This window comes from Scyliorhinus torazame, chromosome 5 (assembly GCF_047496885.1).
Source record: "Scyliorhinus torazame isolate Kashiwa2021f chromosome 5, sScyTor2.1, whole genome shotgun sequence".
Classification (NCBI taxonomy): Eukaryota; Metazoa; Chordata; class Chondrichthyes; order Carcharhiniformes; family Scyliorhinidae; genus Scyliorhinus; species Scyliorhinus torazame.
The window spans coordinates 161877005-161889670 of NC_092711.1; positions in this window are offsets into that span (position 1 = coordinate 161877005).

Genomic DNA, 12666 nt, shown 5'->3' on the forward strand with positions numbered 1-12666 from the left:
GTCGGTTAGGTGGATTGGCCATGCTAAATTGCCCTTAGTGTCTAAAAAGATTAAGTGGGGGTTACTGGGTGACAGTTACGGGGACAGGGTAGAGACGTGGGCTTGAGTAGGGTGCTCTATGTAAGGACCGGTGCAGACTCGATGGGCCAAATGGCCTCCTTCTGCGCAGTAGATTCTATAGTTTTTAGTCCAGTAATATAGACATATATCTGTCTGAATCTCGATCCTGTACTGAAAGTGATAACTTTTGTACATTGTTTTTCCAGGATATTAGAAGAGGAAGAATTACAGACAGAAATCTCAAATGTCATGTCTCGATCTGATAAGATTCACTCGTTTCCTTGCGACCGGCATATCATCAGCCTTTGAAGGCGGGAAGGAGAAATGTTTTCTGTTCTGTCTGCTTCAAAAGATTTTAATCATCAGTGTGACTGGAAAAGCACCAAGACACACACACTCGAGTGAGTGTTCCAGTTCACTGACTGTGGAAAGAGCTTTAACTAATTAAAAAGCAGAAGAAATTTATCACATTCTTCACAGCGGGGAAAGACCGTACACGTGTTCTGTGTGTGGATGACATTTGAACTGATTGTCCAACCTGCAGAGTCACAAATGCATCCACATCATGAAGAAAGTGTGCAAATGTGGTGGCTGGGAAGGGTTTCAGATCTCCATCTGTGCTGGAAACGCATCGTCGCATTCACACCGGAGAGAGGCCGTTCACCTGCTCTCTATGTGGGAAGGGATTCACAGCCCCATCTAAGTTGGAAATTCTTTGCCGCAGTCACACTGGGGAAAGGCCGTTCACCTGTCCTCAATGTGGGAAGGGATCAGTCATTCATCCAACTTACAGACACACTGACGAGTTCATACTGGGGAGAGGCTCTTCACCTGCATTGAGTGTGGAAAAGAATTCAATCGGTCAACTTATCTACAGATACACAAGCGAGTTCACACCGGTGAGAGGCCATTCACCTGCTCAAGTTGTGGGCAGAGATTTAGGAATTCTTCCAACTTAGTTACACATCAGCGGGTACACACTGGGGAGGCCATCCGTCTGCTCTGAGTGTGGGAAGAGATTCAGTGATGTATCGGCCCTGCGGACACCAGCGAGTTCACACTGGGGAGGGGCCATTCACCTGCTCCATGTGTAAGCAGTGATTCACTCAGTCATCCAGCCTGCTTGTACACCAGGTCACTCACACTAATGAAAGACCCTTTAAATGCTCGGAATGTGGGAAGGGCTTCAAAAATGCTGCAGTTCTGAGGGTCCACCAGCGTATTCACACCGAGAACAAACCATTTAGCTGCTCTCACTGCGCAAAGAGATTTAAAATGTCGTCCGGCATTCTGAGACATCGGCGAGTTCACACCGGGGAGAGCCTGTTCACCTGCACGGAGTGTGGGAAGGGATTGACTCACTCACGCCACCTGCTGACACACCACGAGTTCACAAGTGATGACAATGGTTGGATTCAGATGCGCTTCTGCTTTCAATTGGAGAGACTGGAGGTGATGAAATTTCTCTCTTTAGTATGTAGGTTTATGAGGGTAGAGAATGGAGCCACTCGGAACCAGGCCATGCTGGCTCTGCGTAGAGTAAACCAGTCAGTTCTATTTCCACGTTCTATCCCTATATCTCTGCAGGTATATTTCCCTAAAGTACTGATCCAAGTTCCATTTATAACCATCCTGTCATCCAGGCTTCTCCCGGCCTCATAGGAAATGGGTTCCAGCTCATTACTACTCGGTTTAAATGCACACGAAGCTCAGAGTGCACAGGAGGCCATTCCGCCCAACCGGCTCATGCTTTGGCTGAGCTATCCAATTAAAACCATCACCCTGCAATTTTCCTGTCCGTTCAAGAATCTGTCCAGTTCCCTTTTGAAAGACAACAGTTGAAACTGCTTCTTGCGTTGTTTTCAGGCGCACATTCCAAATCACAACAACTCGCTGTGTTTTTAAGCAAATCATTCAGGACACAGTGTTTGGATTTTCACAAGAGTTTTCAAAATGGTGACAATTATATGGGTATCACAGAAATTGAAGAGTGAAATTTTATTAATCATCTTGATGAAGGAATTGAGTGTAATATATCTAATTCCTGGACAACTTAAAATTTTGCACATGACGTCCTAAAATGTTTCACAGCCAATGAAGTGTAATCACCGTTGTAATTTAGCAAACTGTATGTAGGCTTCGGTAATCAATCACTTAAATAACGTATTCGCTGTCATAAAGAACAAGGTCAAGGAAGCTAACATAGATGTATGTATTTTTAAAAATAATACCTAAATGTTCTGAGAAACAGCAGAGACACCAGATATTATTTAAACGAAGAGAATATTTCCTAATTTTAATAAACTGCATGACATCATATTCTGTCAAATTCTGTGTCAAGAATAAGGCTCATTGCTGAATCCATTCAAGATTAGTAAGAAAAAAAACTATTATTTTCCACAAATTGTTTTTTTGAACCATCGGATCTTATATTAACCAAATGTATTAATTGAAGATTAGTGTATTAATTAACTACTAGTCAACTCATCACCGCTCGTGGCTGTGCAGCCTCTATTGTGCCTGTAATGAAGCAGGACAGGACTATACGCATTTACAGAGATTTTAAAACAACCATCAATCCGTTTTTTTATGTGCGGATCAATACCTGCTACTGTTGATTGAGGTTTTGTTCATCGGCCTAGCAGGAGGACAGAAACTCAGTAAAATTTACCTATCGCAGGCTTACCTGCAAATGAATGTTGAGGCTGAATCTCCACATTTGCTCACCATTCTAAGAGAAGGCAGCTAAGAATGTGGAGGCTATCATGGAGGATCCATGATCAATGAATGTAACACAGTTAAGATCATTCCTCAGGTTAATTAACCAATATGAGAAATTTGATTCAAAACCCTGCTTAAACCATGACCTAATTTGTTGTGCATAAAACAGGCATAGCAATGGACAGCAGAGTGTGAAAAAGCACATCAGTCAGTTAAAGAAACACTGAAGTATTCAGGAGCGTTGGTCCATTTCAACCCAAAGTTACCACCACAACTTACCAATGATGTCTCGCCGTACGGTGTTGGGATGGTGGTGTCACACATACCACCTTCAGGGGAAGAAAGACCAATAGCTTCTGTCACATACCTTAACAAGTGCTGAATCAGATTACGTCCAGTTGGAGAAGGAGGCACTGAGTATTATTTATGGTGCGAGAAGATTTCACCAATATCTCTGTGGTCGTCACTTCACATTGCTAACGGCCCACAGGCCCTTAACTATTTTGGGCCACAAAAGGTTTTCCTTCATTAGCAGCAGGGAGACTTCAACCATGGTGTTACACATTGACTTTGCAGGGCCATACGAGGGGCACATGTTGATGGTTGTCATAGATACACACTCCAAATGGCCTGAGGTGGTCCTAATGAAATCAACTGCGGAACAAACCATCGAAAATCTCGATGTGATTTTCCCGCCAGATTTGGGACACTAGAACAAATTGTGAGTGATAATGGTCCACAATTCACAGCTCAGGAGTTTGAGAACTATCTAATGATGAGTGGTATCCAACGCTTAAAATCAGCACCTTACCACCCATCCACAAATGGTTCAGCCGAAAGGTTTGTCCAGTCCATGAAGATGCACTGAAAACCTTCAAGGACCAAGTTTCATTAAATTGCCGACTAAACAGTTTCTTGGCAACGTCTCGCAACACACACGACCACTCAGTTCCCCAGCTTTACTACGACTGAAGAGGAAGCTGAGAATGACATCTGATCAACATTTCCCCTGGAGACATCTGAGATAGTGGAACACAATCAGCAGTCACAAACCTGAAGAAGAGAAAGGAATCCCAAAAGATGCTTTTTTGGACAAGGAGAGCAGGTTTTGGTCTGCAGCTGCTCCACCAGCGAGAAGAGGGTCCCTGTAACTGTGTTGTCTGAAACTGGCCCTGTCTCCTACACTGTGCAAACTGAAGATGAGCGAGTGTGGAGACGACACAGATCAGTTGTTAGTGACACCCATCAATGTGCCAGTACCGTGTGAGCTAGAACTACCTCAGGATGAACCGCCATCCATACTACCCGATCATGTGACTGCGACTTCTGGTCAATCCGCAGAAACCGAGATTGCTGAAGAACCCCTTGCTGCTCCTAATCTTCTGTCTGCAAAAGAGACTATAACACCTTCCAGGGGATAGACATCTTCTGAAGACCAGGAGAGGACATCAAAGGGTCCGAAGAAACAAATCCCTTAAGTGAGCAGGCAACCAGTGCAGAATAGACACAGGCTAGATCGTCTTTTCTATTGACTGTATAATTCTTTGCCTGCCCTTGTGTATATGTTTTGATGATGATGTAAATGTAGTTTTTTTGATTGGATTGGATTTATTATTGTCACATGTATTAAGATACAGTGAAAAGTATTGTTTCTTGCATGCAGTATAAACAATGCATACCGTAAATAGGGAAGGAAGGAGAGACTGCAGAATATAATGTTACGTTGTCGCAAGATGTAGAGAAAAGATCAACTTAATACAGTGATGGGGCGTAACGTGGCCAAGTGGTTAGCACTGGGACTACGGCGCTGAGGACCCGGATTCGAATCCCGGCCCTGGGTCACTGTCCGTGTGGAGTTTGCACATTCTGTGCCTGCTTTGGTTTCACCCCCACAACCCAAAGATGTTCAGGTTAGGTGGATTGGCCACGCTAAATTGCCCCTTAATTGGAAAAATAAAATGGGGTACTCTAAATTTATTTAAAAAATTTTTTTTAAACGTAATACAGTGGTTGAAGCTTTCTTAACCGGCCGAATTTTACAGGGGTCGGTTCTACTCAGTTTTGTCCCGGGCGCTCAGACGTTCACTGAAGGCGCAGAATTTTAGGGCAGCCCGATTTTGTGTAGCAGCAAACACCAAAAGGTTCATAAGTGTAAATAGCATGTGGGATCAGCCAAACATGACCTCGGAAAAAGAGGAAAGAGAAAGGGAAGTGGAATGAGTCGGGTGATGGGTTAAATACATTCTGCATCCCAGTACCAAACTGTGGAGCAGGCTCCCCTCAATAAGTTCACAGCTGATCTGATTGTAACCTCAACTCCTCATTCCTACCGACCCCCCGATAACCTTTCACTCCCTTGCTTATCAAGAATCTATCCAGCACTGCCTTCAAGATGGTCAAATCGAGGATTTGGATTCTCACCAGCTGATTATGGGAGGGGGTGGTGTGGATTTCAATTGTATAAGGGAGCCAAGGTTGGATAGGTTCAGCCCTAATTTTCACAGTAACTTCATTGCAGCGTTAATGTCAGCCTACTTGTGACACTAATAAGACAGAGGAGCCGAATTAGGCCACTCGGCCCATCAAGTCTGCTCTGCCATTCAATCATGGCTGATATTTTCTCATCCCCATTCTCCTGCCTTCTCCCCATAACCCCTGATCCCCTTATTAATCAAGAACCTATCTATCTCTGTCTTAAAGACACTCAGTGATTTGGCTTTGATTGATAATGTCCAATTAAATTCGCTACCTTGATGGCGGGGCTTGTCCCAACCGGCCATGTCGTTGGTGTCCGAGGCACGTGGGCCTTCCCAAATGAGGAAAACTCAAATGCGGCAAAGAGTTCCACAGATTCACCACCTCTGGCTGAAGAAATTCCTCCCCACATTTGTTTTAAAGGATCGTCCCTTTAGTCTGAGATTGTGTCCTCTGGTTCTAGTTTTTCCTCCAAGTGGAAACATCCTCTCCATGTCCACTCTATCCAGGCCTCGCAGTATCCTGTACGTTTCAATAAGATCCCCCCTGATCCTTCCAAACTCCAATGAGTACAGACCCAGAGTCCTCAACTATTCCTCATTCGATAAATAAAGGGTTGAGCAAGGTAAATGGGCTAAATGGCCGACTGCAGCTCCTATTTGTTCTGATCTCTGTGTCCAGGACAGGAAGCAGTGAGCAGGGATCTGTCAATCAGCCTGAATCAGCACCTTCAGGAGAATTGGGAGGGTGAATATTAGATACAGTGAGTGGAGGGAGAGTGTGTGGGACGGAGATTTACAGCTTTTGGGGAATGAGATATAAGAATGTTCCAGAGAAACTAGAACTGTCTGTTCGGAGTTTCTCTCCTGTACTGACAGAGATGTATTTTGTAAATTGTTTTTCCAGGATATGAGAAAAGGAGGAATTACGGTCAGAAATCCCAAACATCACATCTTGATCTGACAGAGTCACTTGATTCTTTGGGCACACACACCCGAGTGAGAGTGTTCCAGAGCACTGACTGTGGAAAGAGCTTCAACCAGTTACAGAGCTTCACAGTGGGGAGGGACTGTACACGTGGTCTCTGTATGAGTAAGGCTTCAATTGTCTAACCTGGAGAGACACAAGGAGACCCAAAACATGGAGAAACAGTGGAAATGCCGGGACTGTGGGAAGGGATTCAAAGCCCCATCTGCACTGGAAGCTCATCGGCGCATTCACACTGGGGGAGGCCATTCAGCTGCTCTCAGTGTGGGAAGAGATTCAATCAATCAGCCAGCCTGACGTCCCACCGGCGAGTTCACACGGAGGAGAAGCCGTTCACCTGCTCTCAGTGTGGGAAGGGATTCAGACATTTATCCACCCTGCGGAGACATCAGCCAGTTCACCCCGGGGAGTGAGCATTCACCTGCACTCAATGTGGGAAGGGATTCTGTGTTCCCTTGTACCTGCTGAGACACCAACAAGGTCACAAGTGATTACAGGGGTTGGATTCTGCTGTTATTGTTGCTATTCTCAATTACACCCAGAACAGCATTGTGTTCATTCTGTCAGTTGGTCAATGGGGAGGGTCGGAGGGTTTCGTTCTGCTGGACTGGCCGGTCTCACGACTTTGCCTCCAGTGGGCTGATGCTCTTGAGCCTTGTGGCAAATATTTGGCTTCAAATTTCACAAGGATCACAGAGTGAAAGGGTGTTTGGAAGGTAGATGACAGATAGTTCCTGTTTCTATTTGGAACCCCAAAGCATGCAGGTTTAGATGAAGATAGGCTATGGTGGTTACATTGTGGTTACATGGTTCTGTCTCAGAAGGAAACGGTCAAGCTATGAGAGGCAAGTTGATTGGGAACTTACAATAAAATGTGTAATGATACATAGGCAATCGCATTTAAGGAATTATCACATATTTACATAAAATATAGATTCCTTTAAGAAACAAAAATCCAACAGGAATAGTGACGCAACCGTGGCTAACAAGAAAAATTAAAGATTCCATTAGGTCAAAGGAAGAGGCTCATTGATCGATTACAGATTTATTGCTTCACTGATTTATTGGTATCTTGAAGAATCGATGCAGTATAATTCTTAAATTCAGTATACATACAGACAGAAAATGGAATATTCACAATGCAAAGTCATTGTTTCAGATAAAAATATGAGAATTGCTGCACAGGAACTTAATATGTATCAGAATCTAACACGGTTTCTAGAAAAGTTGCATAAAAGCCCTCGTAATGAATAAAACATTGTTCTTCAAATACATCTAGTAATGAAAAAGTATCGCAGCCTGAGCAACAGAAACATTTACAAAATGTAGCAAAGGCTTAGCAACAAGCAATGTTATTGCAGAACACCTTATCTTCAGAGGATTGGTACACGTGGCGGGAGCATGTAGATATTTAATTAATTTGATAGACATTAATGAATCTTAAGTAATGACCATTGCCTGGATGACAAATCATGTTCCATGTGACAGAGAGTTTTTTAAATAAATCAGGAAGCCTCAGCTGAGAATTTGAAACCAATCGGGGTTAGACCATTGACAAGAATTTATTTAAGAATAAAGTTTCATGATTAAAGTTTGTTCTGTATTCATGCTTTAAGAAATTCTGAACCATCTATTGATTTCCTAATATTTTCTTATGTTTTTGTTCAACTATCTTTATTATGTTTTGATGTATTCCTTGATCTGAATTTGATTTATTTTTATAGAAGAGAATCAAGGGGGATAATTAGCAATAAAGTTGTATTTTTGGACACCTCCAATCAACCAGATCTTGGGGTCATTTTTGAAGATAAAATACGAGATCTTATCACTCATATAGTTGCCAAAATAACTGGAACCCAGAGGATTGGGAACTTGTTCTAGAATTCAGCAAAGGAGGATCAAGAAACTCAAAGAGAAAATAGAATATGAGAGCAAACTGGCGAGAAACATAAAAACGACTGGAAAAGCTCCGATAATGTTAATAAATCCCCAAAAGCTGATGCTCTACATCCCAGAGTGTTGAAAGAGGCGGCTGTCGAGATAGTGGATACATTGGTGATCATCTTTCACAATTCTATAGATTCTGGAATGGTTCCTGCAGATTGGAAGGTGGTAAACATAACCCCACTATTTAATGAGGGAGAGAGAAAACAGGGAACCACAGACCCATTAGCCTGACATCAGAAGGAGGGAAAATGCTAAAATCTATTATAAAGGATGTGATAACATACGAATTAGGAGCAGGAGTAGGCCACTCGGCCCCTCGAGCCTGCTCCGCCATTCAATAAGTTCCCGGCTGATCTGATTGTAACCTCAAATCCACATTCCCGCCGACCCCACGATAACCTTTCACCCCCTTGCTTATCAAGAATCTATCCAATTGTGTCTTGAAAATATTCAAAGACTCTGCTTCCACTGCCTTTTGAGGAAGAGAGTTCCAAAGACTCCCAACCCTCTGCGAGAATAAAGTTCTCCTCTGCCTTAAATGGACAAGTTGTTACTTTTAAAGTTACTCCAATTTCTAGATTTTCACACAAGAGGAAACATCCTTTCCACATCCACCCTGTCAAGGCCCCTCAGGATCTGATACGTTTCAATCAAGTCACCTAAATTCCATCGGACACAAGCCCAGCCTGTCCAATCATTCCTCATAAGACCAGCCTCCAATTCCAGGTATGAGTCAGTAAATCTTCTCTGAACTACTTCCAACACATTGACATCATTCCTTAAATGAGAGCAATACTGTACACAGTGCTCCAGATGTGGTCTCACCAATGTCCTGTATAACTGAAGCACCACCTCCCTACTTTTGTATTCAATTCCCTTTGTGATTCATGCTCTTGGACACCCAGATCCCTCCGAGTCTCAGAGCTCTACAATCACTTACTACTCAGATCAGAAACTTTTTTATTCTTCTGGCAACATGGACAATTTCTCATTTTCTCACATTATTCTCCATTTGGCAGATCTTTTCCCACTCACGTAACCTACCTCTATCCTTTGTAGTCTCCTTATGTCCTCTTCATAATTTACTTTCCTACCTATCTTTATACCATCAGAGCAGGAGTTGGCCATTCAGCCCATCGAGCCTGCGCTGCCATTCAATACGATCATGGCTGATCATCCACTTCACGGTAGCACAGTGGTTAGCACAGTTGCTTCACAGTTCCAGGGTACCAGGTTCGATTCCCGGCTTGGGTCACTGTCTGTGCGGAGTTTGCACTTTCTCCCCGAGTCCGAGTGGGTTTCCTCCGGTTTCCTCCCACAGTCCAAAGATGTGCAGGTTAGGTGGATTGGCCATGCTAAATTGCCCTCAGTGTCCAAAAAGGTTGGGTGGGGTTACTCTGATAGGGTGGGGGTGCTCTTTCCAAGGGCCGGTTCAGACTCAATGGGCTGAATGGCCTCCTTCTGCATTGTAAATTCTATGATTCTATGATTCAATGTCTTTTTCCCCACACTATCTCCATATCCATTTGTGTTATTTTAAAAAATATATATTTTAATAAAGTTTTTCGATCAAAATTTTTTCCATTTTTACAACTTAGTAACAAAATGTACATTGACCGTTATTTAAATAATATATTAAACTAACAACAAATGAAGAAAAAAATAATAATACAGAAGAAGTAAATATAAACAACTAGCATAAAAAGAAAAAGAACAAAAAACAAAACACAGAATAAACCCTCCCCCCTGGGTTGCTGCTGCTGTCTTTCCTGTTTTCCGTTATCGCTCCGCGAGATAGTCAAGGAACGGTTGCCACCGCCTGGTGAACCCCTGAGCCGATCCTCTTAGTGCATATTTTATTCGCTCCAGTTTTATGAACCCTGCCATGTTGTTTATCCAGGCCTCCACGCCCGGGGGCTTTGCTTCTTTCCACATAAGTAGAATCCTTTGTCGGGCTACTAGGGATGCAAAGACCAAAACGTCGGCCTCTCTCGCCTCCTGCACTCCCGGCTCTTCTGCAACCCCAAATATAGCTAACCCCCAGCCTGGTTTGACCCGGACCCCCACCACCTTTGAGATCACTCTTGCCACACCCACCCAGAACTCATGCAGTGCCGGACATGACCAGAACATGTGGGTGTGGTTCGCCGAGCTTCCCGAGCACCTCCCGCACCTATCCTCCACTCCAAAAAACCTGCTCAGTCTTGCTCCCCTCATATGCGCTCTGTGTAGAACCTTGAATTGGATCAGGCTAAGCCTGGCACACGAGGACGAGGAATTTACCCTACTTAGGGCATCTGCCCACAGCCCCTCCTCAATCTCTTCCCCCAGCTCCTCCTCCCATTTACCCTTCAGCTCCTCTACCATCGTCTCCCCCTCGTCTCTCATCTCCCTGTATATAATCGGACACTTTACCTTCACCAACCCATGCCCCCGAAATCACTCTATCCTGGATCCCTTGCGTCGGGAGCTGTGGAAATTCCCTCACCTGTTGCCTCGTAAATGCCCTCACTTGCATATATCAGAAAGCATTCCCTGGTGGCAACTTGTATTTTTCTACCAATGCTCCCAAACTCGCAAATGTCCCGTCCACAAACAAGTCCTTCAGCTTCCTAATTCCTGCTCGCTGCCAAGATTGAAATCCCCCATCTATCCTCCCCGGGACGAACCTGTGGTTGTTCCTTATCGGGGACCACACCGAGGCACCTGTCACTCCCCTATGTCGTCTCCACTGCCCCCAGATCTTCAAAGTCGCCACCACCACTGGGTTTGTGGTGTATCTTTTCGGGGAGAACGGTAACGGTGCCGTCGCCAGCGCTTTTAGACTTGTTCCCTTACAGGACGCCATCTCCAGCCTTTTCCACGCCGCCCCTTCTTCTTCCCTCATCCACTTACAAATCACAGACACATTGGCGGCCCAATAGTAGTCACTCAGACTCGGCAGTGCTAGTCCCCCTCTGTCCCTACTGCGCTGCAGGAACCCCTTCTTTACCCTCGGGGTCTTTCCAGCCCACACAAAGCTCATAATGCTCCTGTCTACTTTTTTGAAAAAGGCCTTTGTAATCAGGATGGGGAGGCACTGAAACTTAAAAAGAAACCTCGGGAGGACCACCATTTTAACCGCCTGTACCCTGCCCGCCAATGACAGGGGCACCATATCCCACCTCTTAAAGTCCTCCTCCATCTGCTCTACCAGTCGCGTCAAGTTAAGTTTATGCAAGGTTCCCCAGTTCCTGGCCACCTGAATCCCTAGGTATCGAAAATCCCTTGCTACTCTCCTCAGCGGCAGATCGTCTATCCCCCTGCCCTGTTCCCCGGGGTGCATCACAAAAAGTTCGCTCTTTCCCATATTTAATTTATATCCCGAGAACTCTCCAAACTCCCTGAGTATCTGCATTACCTCTGGCATCCCCTCTACTGGGTCCGCCACATATAGCAGCAAATCGTCTGCATATAATGACACCCGATGTTCCTCTCCTCCTCTGAGCACCCCCCTCCACTTCTTAGAGTCCCTCAGCGCTATGGCCAATGGCTCGATTGCCAATGCGAACAGTAATGGGGACAGGGGGCACCCCTGTCTTGTGCCCCTATGTAATCGGAAATAGTCCGACCGTTGCCTATTTGTAACCACGCTTGCCACCGGGGCCCCGTACAGGAGCTGAACCCATCTGATGAACCCCTCTCCAAACCCAAATCTCTTCAGCACCTCCCATAAGTAGTCCCACTCCACTCTATCAAATGCCTTCTCTGCATCCATCGCCACCACTATCTCCGCCTCCCCCTCCTGTGGGGGCATCATCACCCCCAGCAACCTTCGTATATTGGCATTCAATTGCCTCCCTTTAACAAACCCTGTCTGGTCGTCATGTACCACCCCTGGGACACAGTCCTCTATCCTTGTCGCCATCACTTTGGCCAGCAACTTGTCGTCTACACTTAGGAGAGAGATGGGCCTGTATGATCCGCACTGCAGCGGGTCTTTGTCTCGTTTCAGGATCAACGATATCGTCGCCTCCGACATTGTCGGGGGTAGTGTCCCCCTTTCCTTAGCCTCATTGAAGGTCCTCGTCAGAAGTGGGGCCAGTAGGTCCACATATTTCCTGTAAAATTTCACCGGGAACCCATCTGGTCCCGGGGCCTTTCCTGCTTGCATGTTCCCAATTCCTTTAATCACCTCCTCCACCTCAATCTGCGCCCCCAGACCTGCTACCTCCTGCTCCTCCACCCTCGGGAACTCCAGCTGGTCCAAAAGGTGTATCATTCCCTCTTTCCCCTCTGGGGGTTGGGACTTGTACAGCCTCTCATAAAATGACTTAAACACCTTGTTCACCCTCCCCGCTCTCTGCTCCATCCTTCCCGCCCCGTCTCTAACTCCTCCGATCTCTCTTGCCGCCCCCCTCTTCCTAAGTTGTTGGGCCAACAATCGGCTCGCCTTTTCCCCATATTCGTATTGTATCCCCTGTGCCTTCCTCCACT